This window comes from Prinia subflava, chromosome 2, assembly GCF_021018805.1.
Source record: "Prinia subflava isolate CZ2003 ecotype Zambia chromosome 2, Cam_Psub_1.2, whole genome shotgun sequence".
NCBI classification, from domain to species: domain Eukaryota; kingdom Metazoa; phylum Chordata; class Aves; order Passeriformes; family Cisticolidae; genus Prinia; species Prinia subflava.
Genome location: NC_086248.1, coordinates 62,208,832 through 62,230,354, shown reverse-complemented (window position 1 = coordinate 62,230,354; position 21,523 = coordinate 62,208,832). Strand labels below are relative to the sequence as shown.

General features: G+C 41.2%; 1 protein-coding gene across 8 annotated transcripts in view; it reads right to left on the bottom strand.

Moving 5' to 3' along the window:
- The window catches only part of HIVEP2 (HIVEP zinc finger 2), a 134,924-nt gene that overhangs the window by 50,062 nt on the left and 63,339 nt on the right, over window positions 1–21,523 (bottom strand). For all 8 annotated transcript variants that reach the window (XM_063390238.1, XM_063390239.1, XM_063390244.1 and 5 more), the window contains one exon: window positions 1,018–1,115. The gene's annotated coding sequence lies outside the window, so the exon portion shown is untranslated. The remainder of the gene's footprint in view (window positions 1–1,017; window positions 1,116–21,523) is intronic.

Sequence of the window (21,523 nt, the reverse complement as noted above, 5' to 3'; positions counted from 1 at the left end):
CTTCCACTGTGCTCATATCACATGAGAATCTCCAGGATCTTCATTATACACCTAGCTTCTATGGCTGAAGATAAATACTGGATAATTAAAAAAAAAAATTAAAATCAATGAGAGAGATAAACTTTCCTTAACCTTTCACTCTTTCAAGCTTATCTTATTAAATTCTAAGAGCTAACAATTCTTTGACCATCAAGTATGGGCCAGTAGAGAGAAGGTGAGAGAAGAGGAGCTTCTCAGTGCTTCAGGTCTCCTATAGCAACAAAAGTAACTGTGTACTGCACACAGGCACAGCTTTTGAGACTGTGAATGTGAAAACTGACCAGCTTGGTCAACCAACCCAAATAAACATGGCACTGCAATCAGAAGCTGAAAATTGACCTTTTCTTGACAAGATAAATTGTCTTCTGAATTATCTGATGCCACAATTAGACCTCTGTTGGGTATCCACTAACTTTAAGCTATCTTGGGTGTTATTGCATTCAACAACATCAGCACTTTCATAACTGCAGTTTCTACGTGCCCAGGTGCTTCAAGATCCAGAGGAAAAATTAAACGTTGAACAGTACTGTCCATGGTGCACTTGAAATGGCAAGATTGTAAAGCAGAAACCACCAACTTATATTTTAGGACAAAGTAAATAAAAATCCCCAGACATTTCAGAAATAAAAATCTCACCCACCATATCTTCTTGTATTTTTACAGGCATACTTTTACGCTTGTTTAATTCAAGAAGTGGAGTCCCTGGATACTTGATACAAGAATTGCATAAGAGAAGAGAAAGTGGAAAGCCAAATATGTGCACAAAGCAAAGACATCACTTCCAAATTACCAAAAACCTGCCCCAAAACAGAAATGTCTCCAACTTCAGCAAAAGCTGGCTTCAGTTGTAACAAAAGGACACATAATCAGGATTTAAATGTGGGTGACTTCCCCATGAAGCCTTTTGAGAATGAAAAACTGTGCTCTCAGACCCGCTCCCTCAGCCCACGTAAAACCACCCTTTCTTTGGTCTCCTACCTGGCTGCTGCCATCAAAGGTGCAAGTGAGTAATGGTTCCAGTCAAAGCAATTTGGTTCACTACTCCAGCAAATATGGCTGTTGACTCTCTCTTCCACCTATTTGGAAAACAAATATTAAAGATTTTAAACTACTGTGATTAATTAAGCCTGCTGTTTGATTTTATAACCTAATTGACATTATGGTGTTGGCTACATCAGTATACATAAGAACTTCAGAGATTGTCACAGTCTTTCTTGCTACCTTCAGAGTAATGTGGCACCAGCAATCAGTAGCTCTCGTGTGGTTTCCAGCTTGCTGTAGGCTAGAATACACATCAGCTAATGCATGTCAAAGTGAAAACAATAGACATACAAGACCAGTACATGCATACAATGATGTATTTTCAAACATGATATATACAAAAAGCAGGGTAAACACAAAGCATGAAGTGTCTTTGTAGTATCTCTACATTTAGGTCTTTTCATTCCAAGTGTTCTGCCTAATTTCTCTTTAATTTTGAAAACATCATGCCCAAATCCTAACTTAAGATCCCATAATTTTTAATAAATGTAAATACATTCCTGTTATTGAACCAGAGCAATGTGATTGTCTTTCATCCTGCTTCTTTCCTATTCAGACCTGTGCTTTAAAAGTGAGATCACCTCTAGGGATTCCCTTTTCCAAATGATGCTAGTACATTTTAGAACGTAAGTTATTAGCATACACTGTGAAAAACAGTCATAATCCTTACATTTCTCTTTACATGTGATGGCACTCTGGGAAAGACCACAAAGAAAGCCGTTTCTGAACGCAGAAGATCTGCTGTAGGCATATGTGCAGGACTGTATGTGCATCTGAGGCACGGAGCACCAGGAGGTATGTTCATTAATGTGTTAGACACGTTAGACAGCCACAGGCTGCTCTGCTTACACCTTGCAGGGAGTGGGTTGTTGAATACCCTTTACTGGGGCATACAGACAAGGCACCAGGAACTGGAGGCTCAGATCTAATTTGTACACAGCAGAGCTGGCTGAAACATCCACCTTGTACATACTGAGGCAACAAACCTTCAGTGATCTTGTAGTGACAACGTACTCCAATGGGCTTGGCTGTTCCGATTTTGCAAAGACCAGTGTGAACACACAGACAACCACAGCATGCATTTTGCTCAGGGTGCTTTCTTTCAGGCTTCCCTGAATACCCACATGTGAGATCCCAGTTGATGTAATGGGTAGGCAACAAGTGTGAGCATTCCAGGTGGCTGTGCTCCAGCACAGGGCCCCAGCAAAAGTGCAGCTCATGCTGCCCCTTTCCTGCTCTTTTGCTCAGGCTGTGTCACTGGGCCCTGGCTGGCTACTGTCTCAGGTGATCAGGTCACCACAGCAGAAGAAGGTACGTGCTCCTCGAGGGCTTACCTAAGTCATGGTAGACATGTCAGTGGACTTGGAGAGGAAAATCTCAGACTTAGTACACCTAACTTGCAGATCTGTGCCCATGGCCTAACCATACCATACCCTAAAGCCAAAGCAAACTTCCCTCTGCTTCCAGCAGGGAAAGGCTGTCCTGTGTGGGGTGGGCAACACATGGTGCTTCCACTGCTAGCAGAGCACAGATGTGAGCTAGTGGAAACAGGGTGCCAAAAGCTGAAAGGTAAAGCAGGCCTGGAACTGGCTGGCAATAAAACGGATACGCTTATGCTGTTTTTCCAGGCAATGTTTGCTACCAGCAACAAAAACAAATAGTAAATGATAATGTGTTATTGACCAGCAATGTCAACAGCAGTCTATACAGGCATCTGAGTATATAAAATAACATATGCTCTGGCTGCAGCCCCTGGCGCTTTATCACACCAATCTACAGCTTTCTAGGAAATGATCTGGGTGTGAAGCCAGGAACCACTTTTGAACCTTTGAACCAATATGGTTTTAATCCGTTGGTGAAACCTTGGCACGGCTCTGCTCAAGGGCAAAACTCCATATTTAGCAAGGCCAGCATTTCAATCGCTACTTTTACAATTGACCTGAAAAATGTCCCAGCCAAAAAAGCAAAGCAAAGCAATAAAGAAGTCATGAGTATTCTCCCATCCTTCAGTAGGACCTAGGGGTACTCTGGATTATGGCATCCTCCCCCTGGTGTGTCACGGATACCTTCCAGCCCTAAAGCAGATACCCCTGTACTGGCCAAACTGGTTTTAGTGATGCTGGCTACACTTGCACACAGTTTTTAATTAATATGCATCATAAACTTGTTTATCCTATCTGCAACCTAAAGACAAGGGGTTTTATTCTCATTTACACTCAATCCCCTTTATGGCACCCTGGCAGAAGCAGAGGAAACTTTGGTGAAAAGCGAATAAAGCCATAAGTGAAAGATGTAATTTATGGAACAAAATCACACTTCTGCTGCTCCAGCCTCATAGAGAGGGTTTAAATTGAAATCCATGAGGAACACTATATTCCATTTTTCCCTAACTTATTTTAGCTCAAAACTGATGGGATCCAATGTCTTCCCTCTTGCTGTGGTAACCTCACTATCTTCAACATGGTTCCTCAAAGAATACTCTAGCATCTGATCCATTCAATGCAGGCTGGATCAGTTTCTAAGTATTTAAGAAGCTTAATAATTACTTACAAGGAGGCAAAATATTATCCAAACCAAGATCTGGTCAAGGACAGCAGGGTTTTGTCCTGGCAGTACTAGTGCATCTCCTCACTAACGTAGCATCTCACAGCAGCAGTGGTTCTGGCAAGCAGGACGTGGTCTGAAGGAACAGCCAACCTGCAGAGTCTCTTACAAGCCCAGATAACACATGTGTCATCAAACAGGATTTTGCTGCCTAGTTAAAGCTCCCAGACTTATTGTTTGGCTAGTAAAACTAGGAACTTTTGATTTGCTTTTATCACTGCCTTAGTAAAAATTTTAGTGATCCTTTCTTCTTTTGCTGCAGAAGAAAACGAGCATGCCTCCAATGCCTGCCCACCAAAGACAGACAGCAATGCAACCACCACTGCTGAGCATTTTCTAGTGAAATTGCTAGGTCTCTTCTTACAACTAACAAATGATTGGGGAAAAGGAAATGACCTAAAGTTGCATCAGAGGAGGTTTAGATTGAATATTAGGAAAAACTTCTTTGCAGAAAGAGTTGTCAAGCCTTTGACAGGCTGCCCAGGGCAGTGGTTGAGTCACCATCCCTGGAGGTATTTAAAAGACATGCAGATGTGGCACTTGGGGACGAGGCTTAGTCGTGGACTTGGCAGTGCTGGGTTAACAGCTGGACTTCCAACCTAAATGATTCTGTGATTCTATTTGGTCATACCTGGTCATGACTCTCCGAATCACCTGCAGTTGTTTGCCAGCCATTGGGACTATGAATAGACAAGCTCATCAGAAGGGAAATGACAGTATGAAAATCACAGCATGTCTCACTGTTTGGAAGAGCTTTTTCAATTTGAACTTTGCCTGTCAAACGCTCTGGGAATAGCCTTTTACATGGGACCTGGAAACACAGGCAGAAGTGCTCTGATAATGACTCTTACACCATCTGCTTTTGAAAGACTGCTAGCAGCCTTGGCAACCTCTGTAATCATTTTCTAGTCATGAAACTACACCTTCAGCGGTGAAACAAAAATGTAACAGAGACATCAGCATTATCTGACCATAAGAATTAATTCATGTCATGGATCAACAACAAAATCTTTGCTTTATATTACTCCTTATGTATTTGTTAAACTGACACTTTAAGGTCAGTTGAGGGTAGGGGGTTGACAGGGAGATTCCTGTGCACCTTCCAAAGCAAAAAAAGTCAGAAATCTCATGTGTATTTTTTGGAAAGTAACTGGATAATATTTTACAGCTAATTATTCAAACATTCTGAAATAGTACAGTAAACAGGAGAAATTGCTTCAAGAGTACAAAGGGCAAATAAAGCCGTGCCCGTGTTGCTCCTTAACTGGCTTGCAGCAGATAGCATTCCAGTACAGACTGTAACTTACCATGGTTTGGGAATTTACCTAAAAACTCACTTTGACCATGTCTGTAAGGTACCATTAAGTTGCAGCCAGGTTCCAGGATTATACAGAATAGTTTGTACTCAAGAAGAGCCAGGCAATATGGGTAGAAAAATGTGCACACTTCTGCAGTGCACTAACAAACAACTTGAATTCATGGCTGGTAACTCAAAACAGTTGGGGCTATATGCAAATCTCCCACTCCAAATCATCTTGCATGCCTTCTCTCTTTATAGATGTTTTCTTACTTAATGCAATGAATTGACCATAAAAACTTCTGTACTGTAATATGTAGAAAATGTGAAGCCAGTCAGAGTGGATTTTCTAATATTTTAATTTTTTCATTTTCTCCTTTTCTCTTTTTGCTCCTTTTCTCCTTTTCAAACACAGAAGGTCCATAGAACTCTGTGAATTATCGTCAGTAATGGGAGAAATAAGAAGTCTAACATTTGCTTGATTGCAGCTATGATGCATTAAGTTCCAGGCATCAATCTCAATCGCAGCACTTTTTCTCCAAATGCGCAATATTTTACAGTTATCGCTCTCTAACAAAACACAATTTATTATACACACAATTTGATAGCTAAGACAGCTAAGACTAGAAGCAAAAAATCTTCTGACATGAGGAAGGTAAAAGCAATGTCATACTTTAAATTGACTTCACATGATCAATGCCAGAAGACAATCATGTGTGAAATGATGTTCATGCCCTGATCAAATGCAATCATGCCATATGCAATTGAATTTGGAAAAAGTGGAAGAAAATTACTGCCATTAGTTTACTGGTGTTCTTAATGCGTTCACACAAATCATCTTTGAATGGATTAATTAAAATACTTAAAGCAACTCTACCTTTGCCCTCTCAGTTCCAGGTCATTCTGGCAGCTCCTGATACTGCAGAAATATGTTTTGCTACAACCAGTTTGATAAAATGAACAGATCAAATCTTGAACCACTTCCAAAGTAAAAGGTATATAATTTACTTTTTGAATCAAATATCTCTGTGCTATAAACATTTGTCTTCATTATTAAAACAGCAAGAGATTTGAAGCCTGCTTTATTTTTCAGTACATATGCTTCTTTTGTTTTCCACAGTTTTCTCAATAGGAATGTGATAGTCCATTTAAATTTGTTTTATAGACAGCTTTTCTTCATTTGGTATCCTGCTAACAGCACATTTCAGATCTCAATGCAAAGAGCACCAAGAAATCTTTGTAAAATTTCAGTTTTTTCAACTTTGTACACTCATAAACTTATGTGCATACATATAAGTTTATCTACATAAATAAATGTATCTATTTCAATATGTGCATATTTATACATATTATATAAATAAAAATAGACATATTTACTAATGCATGTGTGTTAGTGGAGCTGGTTTTATTGTCTCTCAGGCTCTGCAATCCAAACAAAATTTAACTAAAAGGAACATCTATGAACTTTGTTTACTTTACACATAGGTAATTCACTTTATTAAAACCAAGAACCTAATTTTTTCTTGGGAGCTTCCCTGTGTTATCTCCTCTATCTTCAGAGCTCAATGAGCACAGAAGCTTATTTTTCTGCTGCTGCTGAAACTATGATTTTGGGTTACTTTTTTCACTTCAGCCAGGAGCTAAATTAGCAAGAGCACATCCCCTAAGTATAGGTCCATAACCTCACTGCAAAAAACGGCTTAGATGCTGCCAGTTGAGACGAGCACCCTCACTAACCAGGCTTGATGCTTTCAGACAATGGTCAAGCTGACAATTGACAGTGTCCTCAAACACACATTGCTCAAGCCATTTGCCTAGCCTGCTGCTGCCAAGAGGGCTGTTTGTGCAGGCAGCTGGCAAGAAGATGGGAGTACATCTGGCGATCCTCCGAGAGTAGGCGGGGAAAATGAAAACATCAGATCTCAGCCAAGCCCAAGATAGGATTCTAGGTAAAGCTCATGCTCTGTGGGATCCAAACATGCTCTTTGGAAAAACAGACTTTGGCAAAATCATCACGAGGAACCTCCCACACTGAGTGGCCTTGGCTTCCATTCTCTCTTTGAAGGACTACCCTGCTACGACACCCATGCATTGGGGAAAACCAGTGCAGCAAGGTACACAATGAAGAAACTGAGGCAGAGGCACTAAGTGGCCACTAGGCCACTAAGCAGGTAGGCTACAATATGGCAGGTATCCCACTAGACCATGGCAATCACTTGAGCTGTCAAAGCTATCTCCATCTCCGTGGAAAGACCATTGCAACATCAAGCCCATGGCAGAGTTATGGCCATAGTTCTGGACAATCTCAGCAGCGGGCGAAAGATACTTGTCCCTGAGAAGCTGGCCAGCCATGCAGGATACCAGGAGGGAAGTGGGATGTCTGTGAGCAACACCATTTTGTCAGCAGGGAAAATAATCTAAGGACTTAGAATCTGTTTACAGAGTTTTGGTTGTTGCCTGCAAAATCTAAGCCTCTAAAATAAATCTAAGAGCTCAGTGAGTCTGGTGTTAATTAAAAGAGTAGACTTCACTCAAGGCACTGTGAATTGAGACCAGCTAAGCTGAGCTCAGTCTCAGACAGTTGCGGAGACAGTTTGTACAGCACAGGATTACACAACTCTTGTTTCAGGTTGGCAGACCCTGTGTAACACCATCACTGGCAGCTGATTGTTTGTCTTGAAAATCTGAACAGGCCACCAAACCATCTCTGAGCACACACTTTTATAGCACTTCTGCTGGACATCATGTGACGTGACCTCTTTACAAGGAAACTACCTCACTATCCCTTGTTATTGCCATGTCTAGAGAGAGACTGTTTAAAGTGTCCTTTCTCCCAGTCCCTCCACTCTGGTCCTCCAGGTCTTAAGACTACCAAGAGAAAGGCAGCAGTGAAGTCTTTGGTCTTCCTCAGTGAGGCAAGATCCCTCTGCACTGATGTCACTCTGCTCTTGAGGTCTGCCCAGTAAGTCAGTAATTTGTCATGAGCGTGGGCCCTATCCATACATGGCAGGCTGGAGGAGGAACGACCTCAAACTCTGCTTCTAATCCAGGGGGCGTTGCCAAAGCACAGTGTTTGAGTTTGATGCATGAAGCGCAGAGATATTTTGAGCTACTGAATCACACTTTTGGCTCCACAGCTAACTTGAACTCCTCCTTAGTTTTGTTTGCAATTTTTTGCATTTTGCAATCACCATTGACTCTCAGAAAAAGGAAAATAGATGGTGTTTTAAAGAAAAAAAACCCCTACATAATCATAAATGTGAAGGTTTTTTAAAAAATAAATTTTATTTAAATAACTTTTATTCTCCTGCATGTGTGTAGGAGTGGAGTTAAACAAATTACTAATAGATTATGGTGCATCACCAATGTCTGGCTTCTTTATTTCATGTTCTAAATATATGCTATTAAATGCTGCCAGTGAATGTTTTCTAATGATTTTTGTGTCCAACACAAGAATGAAAGAGTCTGAAAAACAAGGCAGTGCAACAGCAGTTAGCTTGGACGCAGCTACGCAAGAGCTCTTAGCGATATATTTCTATAGCCGAAGCAAAAATATTTTGTATACTTGCTCCATGAAACTATATTCACTTGACCACAATTCACAACCATAATTTGAAATTGGCAGTAATGAAAAAGCAAAATGTCATGTTACAATACAAAGGGCATAAGTCTTAACTGCTTATCCTGCCCGCTACAACTGCATCACCTCTCTGTCACTGTGGCCTGAGCCTACTTTCATGGATTTGGGAGGAAAGCTCTGGCAGAAAAATTACACAATCTCAATCACAGCTAAGCAAGTCATTTAAGCATATGCTTAATTCCATCTCTAATCACTAAAGCCAATTCAGCAAAGCAAAGCATGTGCTCAAGTCAAAAGTGAATAGGCAGTGTGCATCTTTTTGAATATTGTTTTTTCACAGGGTGAGGATGTTGCACAAAACTTCCCTTGACTTCCTTTGGAGCTCATCAGGCTGGAAGAAGGTAGAATTCAGCTGTTAATCAAGCTGTCACTCATGCATGTAAAGTAGTTGTCTTTTTAACTCATCCATAGCTCGGTTAAGCAAAAACAAATTTTAAAAAGTCCATGGAACATATCCTTGGAGTGGACATAGATATATATACATATACATACTACACATAGTATGGATTGCAGGGACCACAGAGGCAGGAGTCAATATAAAAAAATGAGGTAAGAAGCTACCATAGGAAATTCTGTACATACACTGCTGATGAGCCTCACTGAGCCTTTTCACAGAGTGAATTGAGAGTTTTTCTAATCTACTGGAAAAAGAGTGAAAAATAACAGGCATTCAGACTCTTCATTTACATCTTCCTCATGCGGCAACAAGGAAGGAGTGGGGATAATAAACACTCTACTTTGATAAGCAATGTGGCTCTTCCCTTGATGGACTGAAGTAACAGGGCAGCCTCTAACATCATCTGAAACCTATTCTTTTCCTTTAAATTTCCTTCAGTCTTCACAAGCAACATTAATCTAACAGAGACGACTTCCAGCCAAGTACAGATCCCCAGGAGCATTCCTCGACTGCAGACGAGTGGGAAAGGAAAAGCCTGTTGCAAAGAGCAGGGCTGGAACTAGTCATGGGGAATTTATGCCCAGAAGCAGGCTGTACCATTTGCCTGCCTCTGCCCTTCTCCCCAGATGAAGGAGCCTTATCTACCTTTGCAGGTATCAGAATCAATTACAAATACCATGGGGCTGCCCTAAATTATGCTCTGCTGCCTGAGGCTGCTTTCTGCCAAGCTCTCAAGTAAGTCCCCATAGGAAAAAGCTGTGGGGAATGTGGGGAAGGGAGCTCTGAGGGCCAGGCTCTACCTGTTCTTCTGCTCCTCCAGCTGCTGTCAACGCACTGACTTGTTCTTTGTTTGAGATTGCAATCTGTCCCTGCCCCAAAGGTGCTGCCAACTGTATAAATGTTTTCAGAAATTAAACAACTCCAGAAAAATACACATTAGGCAAATATCTTCTCTCTTCCCAGAGGACACAATGTGGAGCACCAAGCACGAACAAAAATGGACCAAAGAAAGCAGAGGGGCATTGTGGAAAAAACTCCATTAAATGAAGACCCTCTTTGCAGCCATTAGGACAGTGGCTTTCCAGCCTGCTGAACTGGCTGGTCAGCCACTAAAACTGGATAAATTGGGACACACAAGAGACAACTGAAAGCAAGGAGACAAACAGCAAAAATGAGACAACAGATGGAAAACAGAAATGCGAAGTCTAAACTGCAGCTGTAGTTCTGCTGGTAACAATCACATTTAAGAATAGTTCAGTTTGCTTTCCAGTTTTGGAGAGGAAAAGAGATTACTTATTAAAAAAACCCAACTTGTTAGCTGAACTGCTGTGGGTTTTCCCCAGATATTTTGTGGGACAGGAAAATTATTTTTCTCCAAGCTTAGGAATGCAGAAACACTTCTAAGAAAGGGCAAAATTCTGACAACCCTCTGGTGTTGTTCTAGTACTGTTGGGAGGGGAGAGGAAGGTCACATCAATAAAATCTATAGCTACAAGCAAAAAAGCTGTGTTTTAGTTGCTGCTGGCCAGGGGTCAGTCCCTGGCACTGTTCAGAGCTGTCCCATGGTAGCACAACTTCCTTAGTCTTTCTCCTTCACTAGCATGACTCTTACAATTAGGCAGGAAAACGGTAGTTATTGTTGTAGCAATGTTTTTGTAGGCTTATTTGGCAGCTTTTCTAGCAGGATTTTAGTATAGTTTTGATAACATGCAAGTATGGGAAAGAAGGATTTCCACATTGGCCAAAGAAGCAGTTGTGGCAAGACTACCTATTTTTAACATGGTTTATTCCTAGCACTATTTCCGACACAGTATTTTCTCTCCCATCTGTTGACACAGTTGTTTTGTTTCTCTAAGACGTGGTTGTCTGTCTCTCGGAGAAAAAAACGAACACCAATACCATGAATAGTTGCAGAGAAAAACATGAGACCAAAACCCAGTCAAGCAGTGATCTGGTCAAAAGGTAACACTGGCAAAGCTTTAGGACTGCAATGTACAGCAATTCTTCAGATGCCTCTTAAAATTTACATCAGGTATTTTAGGTGTGACGGTAAATCTTTCAAATTCAGCTCTGGTATACTCAACAACTAACTAAGATGGTTTATTGATCTAAGGGGTCTGACTGCAAAGCTGCTATTGGAGCAATGTACCAGCCTGTTCAGGAGGAAAGCAGACACACAGTAAGGTGCAAACACTTTCTTTAATAAAGGAAGGAAAATGTAATGAAAGCACCAAGGGGAAAAACACAAACCCCAAAGGCTGATAAAAATTAAACTGGTAAAACAGGACAAAACATTAAGCAACTCTTCTAACACTCGGGTTGCCAGGTTGTTTTCTCTGATTTTTAGTGATAATTTTTTTGCCTTGCTGGACTACTGGCGTTCATGGTAATGATCTCACAGGCAATCTGAAAACCTTATCTCCTCTCAAAGGCATTTCAGGCAGCTTGAGAGCTGCTAGGTGGAAGCAAATAAAACTGAAGCATGGCTAAGTTAAGACCTCTGCGGATCACTAAAGCACCTCTGTTCTTGTAGGACAGCCGATTTGCTGGAAAAGCTGCAATATGAAAACCTGATATATTAAAGGTCAAGACTCCAATACAGAGCAGACTCATCTGTATTGTGTTTTAATTTCTTTTTATGCCAAGAAGTGCTAGGGTTCTGAAGAGGTGACAGAAAGATAAACCATGCATGACAAACTGGAACAGAAGACAAGGCTGTATCCAGAACAGGATAGCTCTGCTGGTGCAGCTGTCTGAGCACACTGTACTGACAGTGTTCCCATCACAGCCTTCATTCGTAGCAGCAAAATTATGCTATTTGCTGGCACAGCTTTTTCCTGAGGTCCATCTTCCCTCATCCAACACATTAAAAGTGTTTCAGTAAAAGTAAAGGTTTGTTCTAAGTATATGCACAGTGAGAGCTTTTGTGTGTGTGTTAGAGATCAAGTCAAGGATCACGCCTCTTTACACCTTTGGCCAAGACAGCAGAGACAGCAAAAATCTGTAAAACAGGCATGTTCTTCATTTGACTGGAGTAAGAAGTCCTTTGTAAAGGCTTCAATACTGGCTTCTGCCCCTATTGAGAATCTTACCTTCTCATGCACTTTTGCAGAAATGCAGAGATGAAATGTCTCACCACACGTGCCCTTATCAGAAAGGTTATGGTATTTCCACAAGCAAAAGAAGTTTCCAGCACTCCCATGACTGACCCCAGCTCATGCTCCACCCCTGTTCTGTAGAAGGCTCACCCACCTGGCCCTGCCCATATCAGTAAGGCTGAGCCCAGGCCAAGCACCCTTCCCCAGAGCCACAGGAAGGGGGAAGCAGACAGTGGGCTTGGTGCCACTGCCTGCTGCAGGCACAGCCTTCTCCCAGGATGGAGACATGGGGGAAAACTATGCCAAACCAAGTGCAGGTACTATGCGGGCAGTTTAGGAAAACAACCAAATTCACCAAGACCATGAAAACAACTCATTTAAGATGTATTTTCAAAATATTTTATTAGAAAGCTTTCAGGAGCTGTGTGAAGTTATTTTCCAGGTATGCTATATGGTATGACCTACTGGTCACAATCATTTAAGTGACTTAAGATTTTGAGAGTGTTGTCTATGATTTTCATAAGTGACTTTAACATGCTTTTGAAGAAATTAGGACCAGCAAAGGATCTGGCAGCATACTCACATATGGTTTTCAGCTATAAAAGGGCTTACTTGCCTCTGGTTTGATGATGTCTACAGCTGCAGTCATTGGCCACCGAATATTATCTAATTTTTTTATAAAACATACAGTACCTATTTCTGGAAGGCTGGACTTACTCCAGGCTACTATGGTTTCCATAGACAGGAAGCTTGAAGGTTTGGGATTAAAACAGCAGGAGGTTGAAAAGAAAATTGAGGACCTGGAAAGAACAACTGATAGTCCTGATGCAATCATCACTGAGAACGCTGCAGCTCTGAAAAATGTAATCAACAGCCTGGAGAATAATCTCGGATGAAAGGCTAGGTTTTGGAGGCCAGTGGAAAGCTCCTGCAAGGACAGTTACAAGACAGGTTCTGGTATACTTTTCCCAAAGAGTTTAATGAATTTCTCTTCAGCATCATGTAGGAAAACATGACATAAAAGCTTGTAGCTATCCAAGCTATCCCGGCACATCTCGCTTAATGGAAAACGTTGTTGGCTAAGAGCTATGACAGCACGTCTTCCTCTAGCTAGGGAAGCTGAAAGTCCTTCTGTCCCTACTTGTTCCATGCTGGCTGCAGGCTCACATTTCTACCACATTCATTGTGAGCCCTGCACTGACCTTCAACCAAAGCCAACCCAGATGGCTTTGCCTGGAGTAAGAGGCAGAGCACTTCCACAGCTCTTCTCACAAGTGGGGTGGTGGGGTAGTAATCTCCAGTGTGTAAGCAATGATGATCCATGGTCATCTTTAACCTGTGCAGTCCCTTGCAAATCCTGTCCACTGTCTGAGATCTGAAGCATAGATGAAGAGTTACAGAAAAGGCAAGATGGAAAGTTTAACTTGCTGCATCACTAAAGTAATAGCCAAAGAAATAAGCTTACCAGACACACTACTGAACTTAAAGCCTTAAATAAAAATTATCTATGATGTGGTACTTGACAAAAGACTCATTTCTTCAGAGCAGACACAAAGGTTTTACCCTGAATTTTCAGAGCTCATGTTGCTGGAGACAAAGCAGCCCCCTTGAATATCCTTTTGTGATAGTCAAGACAAGAATAAAATACAGATCCTAATAGTGTACTAAACCAGTCCCTCTCTAAACTGCTTTTTTTACTATGTCCAGAAAACTCATTAAAAAGCAATATATTTTAAGAAAAAAATTACTGACCTTTGAAACACAAATGATAATGCAGGTGAGCAGAGCCTCCACTAAATTTGATGCCTCTGTTCCAAAAGCTAGGTGCCAGCACAAACAGATACCATAACACTAAATGGCGGAAAGAGACTGGCTGACTTAAGGAGACTGGCAGGGATTAGCTAAACCTGGTTTCTGAGGATGTTTCATATTAACATATGGTATCTTCAAGGCCTGGTTGCCCCAGGAAACAGAGAAATGGAAAAACAGGTTTTTAGGCTACCTTTGCCTTCTCTGATGCATTCAGCTGAGCTTTGGTGCAGCTGCAAGCAAAAGACTAAGGAGTAAAAGGTGGCAATTTCACCAAGACTCATCCCCTAAACTCTCAAGATTTGATTTTACGGTAGGGCTCCTTTTCAAAAATTAGTAAAACCAGAAAAATAGCGAGAGGCTGCTCTGACTGCAGAAGCTCCAACCAAGGAAAAACTGCCCTAGGAAAGGAGACAAGAAAAGTGCACGGCACTTAAAAATGCTTTTGGATAACAGAGTCAACATATGAGGCTCAAAAAAATGTTTCTACCAGGAAAACATAATACCACTACTAAGACGCATAAGAAATCAAAGGCTTCTCATGAAGAATAAAAGACACAACAAACCATAATGATCACTCAGAAATTCAGATACAAGGAATGGCTAAGGAAAGTGATAAGGTAGAAAAAAAAGGACAAAACTGATCCCTACTGAATTTTACATCTCCAAAGAATTATTCAAATTCCCACTCAAGCATTTCCAGAGATTAATACCACCAATTCTGGTTCAGGCAGTTACAACAGATGTATTAAAATTTAGTCAATTATGTCCCAAACCATTGCTGCACTGTTCTAGAACCTTTGTGATCAGCATAAACTGTTTACATGATAGAAGAGCAAGCCCTCAAAGAAAAGAAGCTATTTTTTTTTCTGTCAGGACTACTTCATGGCAGACAAGCAGAATAACAAGATCCACACAGAGCCTGATGAACTCTGCATGACCTTTGGACAGGTAAAGCACTGCTCACCACTTCTCTAAGGATTGCTTACTAATACACCAATCCTACAGCAGTTTCAAATGTGATTAAAAGAGGATAAGTAAATGGAGTCAGATTAACTGTGCTGGGACTACTGCATTTCTTTCATTCTGACAAGTCAAAGAAATTCTTAAGTTGAACTGCAGATGTAGGCTTTGGCACCCATGTTCCAGTGCTTTTCATACCATTTCATTACAACTAGTCCTGGCAGTGAGCAATGAAGTCCTCAGTGGGTTTGCAGATCATCACAGCAGCATGATTAGAAAACTTGATCCAAATATCGTAAAAGTCAATGGAACCTGGATTGAGACCAAAGAGAAATGCTCTTCCCTGCCAGGGTGATTAGCTATACATCATGTTGCTTCTGTGGATGAAAGTGAATCTTTGCCCATGCACCAATTTTAATTACTTAACAATAGAGCCTGCCTTTGAACAACGTAGTGTCATGAAAGAAAGCATAAGCTGGCATAGAGAAAACATGTCTTCAATTAAAAATTCCACTGTTGAGTAAGGCTATCACACTATCACTTAAGGATATGCACATACATCCGAACACGCGCATGCACCAGCTCACTGATCTGTAAGCCCTCTAAACCCTTCCCTGGGAACCTGCATCACGACAGACATTTGTAGCAGGAGATGTAGCTCATGTGGTCATGGGGACACAGATTGTACTTTAAAATATGGAGATATTCCTGGGGAGGAATATCTAAGGAAAAAACCCAAGTGTTTTAAGTATAGCCTAAATATTTATAAGATATTTTATTTTTAATACCAATTTCCAGAGATTACCCATAAACACAAACACACTATTGAATTTATGTAATAATTATTTGGCACATTTTACATCTGCAATAAATGCAAAGCAATATTGGTCATATTTTTATTTTACGTGCTGTTCTTAGTGCAGAGGGCTTTTTTGTCAGTAGGGCTGTAATAACTCACATACCGACTGGAAGAACAAGTTGGTCTAATGAGTTGAATCTGAAGAGAACAAAAATCCTCAAAACATTTGGGATGGAAGCCACCTCTAAACGGGTCATCCTAGGTCACCTATAACAGTCATTTATCCGGTCTAGTTGTGACCAGCTCCACACCCTCCCACGCCAGTTTGCTCCACTGACCTAAATGTTGTATAGTAGTAAACCCCTTTCCAATATCGCACAGCCTAGAGCAAAGTACTCCCTGCTGTAGTTTAACCAGAGGATTTCCCCCTCAATTTCTCTTCAGCAACATACAAAAATATCTTGCCCTGTTCATTCCTGCCCTTGCAGACACATATGTGCTCCTAAAGCTCTCACTTAGGCTCTCTCCAGACCCAATGTACCTAGATTTCTTCTCTTAAACATTCAGTCAGCTTGACTTTGGAGTTTTCCATCTTCTTGAAGAGTCTTGTGAACTGAGGTTGTCCCTTGGTTCTTTGATTTTGTGGACTGAAGAGGATTTTAAATATTTGCACCAAGTCTAGTTAGGAATTTAATTTATGAGGCTTGAAGTTAAAAATATGTCGTTGCACAATTCCCTGCTTTATAGTGGCATTTGTTCTTTCAAATTTAATATTGTTCTCCCAGGAGACACCTAAAGAAAATCCCACATACAAGATCAATACTCAGATTAATGAAATAGCTGGAATTCAATACCACTCTTCTTCAGGATGTGCCCTGAAATTCTAGAGGACTTCCACCCACACAAATAAAGAGTGTTACCTCCCTGCACAAACTCATGTCACCTCCATTAGGGAGTGCTCAGAATGAAGCCACATCAGCACCAAGATTACCTGAAAATTTATGCAGAACATCTGGAAGCTGTTGAGGTCACACCAAATTCCAGTAGCAGGAACTTAAAAGCTACTTCTGATATGCCTGATCTGCAATCATGGCCCATGCACTTTCATTTTTAAGCAACACCCTTCACCTGATATACGTGACACACCTGTGCTCCCAACACAGAGGAGGTCCAGGAGCACAGGAGAAGCTGGTGGCCTCCTCCTGCTTACAGAGAGTCTTTGGCTGAGCTGCCTGGAGTCACACACTGCGTGCAAGGCATGTGCCACCAAGCATCCACCTGTCCCAGCTTTGCCAGTGCCTAACACAGATCCCTCTGAGCGATGTCTGAGCAACTCATAAAGGCAGACTGGGGTGGTCAAGTTCTCCATCTGTGACAGAACGCCTGTGCTGGTTTTGATACCTGAGAAAACGCAATTTCCACAACTGTGGAAATACAGCATTCATTGGATGTATCATTGTATCATGATATCTGGAACTTAAAATCAATTATCTGCCTGTAACATGAAACAAATCCATTGTCCCAAAGAAAATTGGCCTAAAGTGCTAAAGACACATGAAGAAGAGACTTACTTTCCTCTGTTTAGACACAAAGATTGGCAGAGCAGATCTGAACGGCTCTGCTCCACTGTTACTTCAAAGGGCTGCAATATAAAACTCATCCAACTTGTTTTCAGAATCAATACGTGGAAGGTTTGGGTTTCCTAGTTTTTCACTGTTTCAACAAAGAGAGGACACCGCTGCTGGGACTACCTCTGCCTAGTGCCAGCTTGAGAAGCTGAGAACAGATTATGATAGTATGGCATGAGCAATTTCCGTATTAAGGAGAGAGCTGTAAACTCTGATACAAACAGACAAGCATTACGTTTTCCAACATGCAGCTCAGAGGACAAGCTTATTGACCATAAAATGAATTATATAACCCAACTTGTATTATGTCATCTGAGACCTTGGGTAGGCCACTACCTTTGAGATATATATATGATATATATAATATATATAATTATTTTCCCCAGACAACTGTCAAGTTACATTCCTTATATAACACTGCTGCAGTGCTAACCTGAAGCATAATGACTGTGCTCCTTATAGGGTTATTATGAGTTCTGAGATGAAGAGCTGTCAATAATTTAAATTTCTCCATATAAGGTAAAACACTGGCTTTGTTACAAAGGGAATCCCAGTTACAACTGTTTGAAATATTAATTACAGTAATAAACAGGTGAAGAGCAGGAACCACAGGTCTCCCTCCAGCAAGACATGCAAGCCTGTAACTCAGGGTGTGTGTAGGACAAGGAAAAGGGATGATGCAACCTCAGCTGCTGGACCTGGCCTTGGTGTACAGTTCTCTTCATCCTTGTACTGAAGAAGACAGTACACAATCCTGCAGTGATTACGGACAAACAGACTCAATGTTTTTTGTACAAAACTTATAATATCTACACAAAGTAAATTTTCTTGATACTTTAGTCTTCTTTTTTTTTTTTTGGTCATTTTTGCTGTCAATTCAGTTCAGCCTATTAAAGACTGTGAAAAGAAATGGTCTTCAGCAGGGATTTATATTCCAATCACATAATCTCAATTTCTTTCAGAAAAAGAGCTATTGACAAGGTTCTTCAGTTTCCAGATTAGTCAGGTCCAACTTTCAGATGTTACATTATGTTATGATTAGGTTTTGCCAATGAATTCCTATTTAATGTACTGCAAGATAACCTGATACCTCTGCAGTTAGGTTCCAAATGTGTTAAATCAACTTGATAATGACAGGCCAAGCAGGTAAGTCTCTCACTCCTTCCTGTCCATTTATACAGTAGTGGGGTTTTTGGTCATCTTTTCTTTTAAAGACCTGTGATCTGAAGGTCTTTTAAAGGCCCCATCTCTAGTGAACCACCTTTTGTTGCTGCAAGTTCTTGCAGTAAAAAAGCATAGGTGTTCCAAAGATTCCACTGTATCCCTTACCACCAATATCCAGCTGGGTTGCAAAGCATACTGTGGATTCTGACAAACCCCTTACTGGGGCTTGCCCTGGTTACTGATGTTTGCCTGCACTGCTATTCCCAAGAATTATTTTGTTCACGGCAGGCCGATGGATCAGCAGGAGATCACGGAGCGCTGCAATGCTCGGAGCAGCTGCCTCTGCCTGCTCAGTCTCTCTCTGCCCTAAAGCCTGCAGTCTGCTTCAGTGCAGCCAGGGCTCAGGGCTCAGGGCCTGGGCTGATGGATTAGCTGCCCCTGCTATCTAAAAGAGAGGTTTCAATGACTAATGTTCAGGTGTAAAGGACACTGAGGATGAAATGAAAATCCTGGAATCAACATGGAATGCAGGCAAGTTTATTTCAGTGTGTGTGTTACGACAGTTTTTAATTTTTTAACAAACTAGTGAAAGAGAAGAAATCCTACCTTTAGGGCTTCTGCTCTATATAGTTTATCTGCCTGCTCCAGGCAGTTCATCTAATGCAGTGAAGTACAAACCAGACGTAGTGAGACAGCCCTGTTTCACAAGCTCACTAATATAATGCACTTCCATTTCTTAGGCTCCAGCCCACAGTCTGCCACCTTACAGAGCCTCCTCCTGACCCCAGTCCCTCAGGGTGAGCCAGCATTTCATGCCTTCCACTGTCAGACAAGTGACATGGATTTGCAGCTGGAGGTGAGAGAAGGGTTGCAAAGAAAGTGCAAACCTTGTCACGTCCACAGTGTCCCTACATATCCCTGTCCTCTCCTAATGCCACTCACAGCCTGCCCTTTGGGCTCAGCCCCTACCTCCAGTGGCCCCCAAGCCACTGGGACCAGCACAGGCTCCACTGCCCACCTGAGATGCTGAGGAGTGACGACCAAGAGTCTGCTCCTGCACCACCACCCCAAACCAAAGCTCTAAATGTATCTTCAATTCTACTCATGTATTTATAGGCTCCTGCATGGGGACAATTTATGCTTTCAAAAATATTACAGGAAAATGCTGCAAGTGATTGTCATAAAAAACCCCCATCATAATTTCATTAAAAATTAACAAAAAGAAAGCATTAGTGTTGTCCTGCCAACTGGGGGTTGGGGCGTGTCTCACATTATTAAATTGAGAAGGCCAGCAATGGAAAGCCTTTTTAGATTGGTGTTTCCATTCCTTCCTCTTTTGCTTGGTTCAAAAGTCCTGCATAATTAATACTGTAGTACTTAATAAATGCTTATGAACCTACTACCTCTCTGCTTTTTCCATTTAATTAGGTGATTGACTTCAGGCATACTATAAATTATAATGACAATTTAATTACTTTTTTAATGTGCACACTTAAAAGATTTATAAACAGGAATAGGGTAATGTAGTGCACTCAAAATTAGAAATACCATGAACTGGAGAACAGCACAAAATAATGACATCTAAAGTATCTTCTCAGTGGCTGAGCAGCTGCAGTGACTGAGAGGTAGGGTATTTAAAGTGTCTGGTACAACTACAGAGAACTGTATATTTCTGTCCAAAGGCCCATGTACACCTTTCTTAACTTCTCCTTCCAGCATTTGCACATCTCACTTGACTTCATGGCAGAAACATGAAGGAGTTCCAAGGACAAGTCAGGCTGTGTACTGAAGTGTCTCTTAGGTAAAGCATTCACAAGAAGTGGAAGACCCTTTCTTTTCTTTTAAACAAATCATAAAATCGCATCTTAACACAGTCATTGTTAAAATTTGCAGGGGGGCAAAATCTCCTACAATATTCCAGCTGGCACAGGCAAACTGCCAAAGACTGTGGATTCCATCATCTCATGAATGGATTCTTCCTAGTCAGGAGGCAGAAAAGTCTGAGAATATTTTGCACCACATCCTACAACCGAAGTTGACTCTTCTGATACTGTTGTTATGCCACCCAGGACTCCCCTATCACTTACAGGAATGTCAAAGCTAAGAGGATTGCATAAATAACAAACCAAGTAAGAATCATATCCTTAAAACTAGTGATCAAAAGAAAATACACTTGCTAAACTAAAAATTCTCTTTTTAAAATTTAAACAGTTTAGGATAATAAAAGAAAAGTTAACCTACTTAATCAGCTTACCTAAATGTCCAGACATTTCCAAGACCTGGTTGGTCATTGCAAAGAAAGTTATATTTTCTACAAGTTACCTATCACCAACAGAAAGATGACAGCATCTGTTCTAAATCGCACAGTATGCTACATTGGTGAAAATTTCGCATGTGAAAAAGTCATTAAAATTTGGGCTAGAGGAGACACTTTCCCATCTGGGAGCTGAATCTGGTTTGGTGTGACTATTCCTGTCTGTTAATTTAGCAGTACAAAGTATAACTCTACATTCTTAGCATACTTACTGGGGATGCTGGCATCTCTGTAACCAGAACTGCTTACAGAGAGGAATAAAAAGACTGGGCAATTCACAGTGTGCTAGAAAAATTATGGGCAATTCCACATTTTAAGCATCATCTATCAACAGGGTTGAATAGTCAAAAAGGGAATAAATTTGAATGCATTGCCAAGGCAAATGCTGTGATAATTGTATCTGCATTTCCTTTTCAATACAGAAAAAAAAAATCCCAGACGCTCATCTCATTTGCGCCTAGTGAAGCTGAGTGGAAAGCAGATCAGTCCCTCAGCTTCATCGTGTGGCTGCCTGTCCACCTTGGCCAGCACAGAGCAGGACCTGAAAAGGTATAGGTAAAAGAAAAAACACCAGGAGGCTGAGCAGCGTGGTGAATCACAGGGAGCCGCTTTGTCTGCAGCTTCCGTTCTCTGAGGAACTGTGCAGGGCTGAAACAATGGCTCTCCTACGGAGCTGCATCTCATCTACCTCATCTACAGCCAGTGATGAATGATGGGTCAGGAGGGCAGC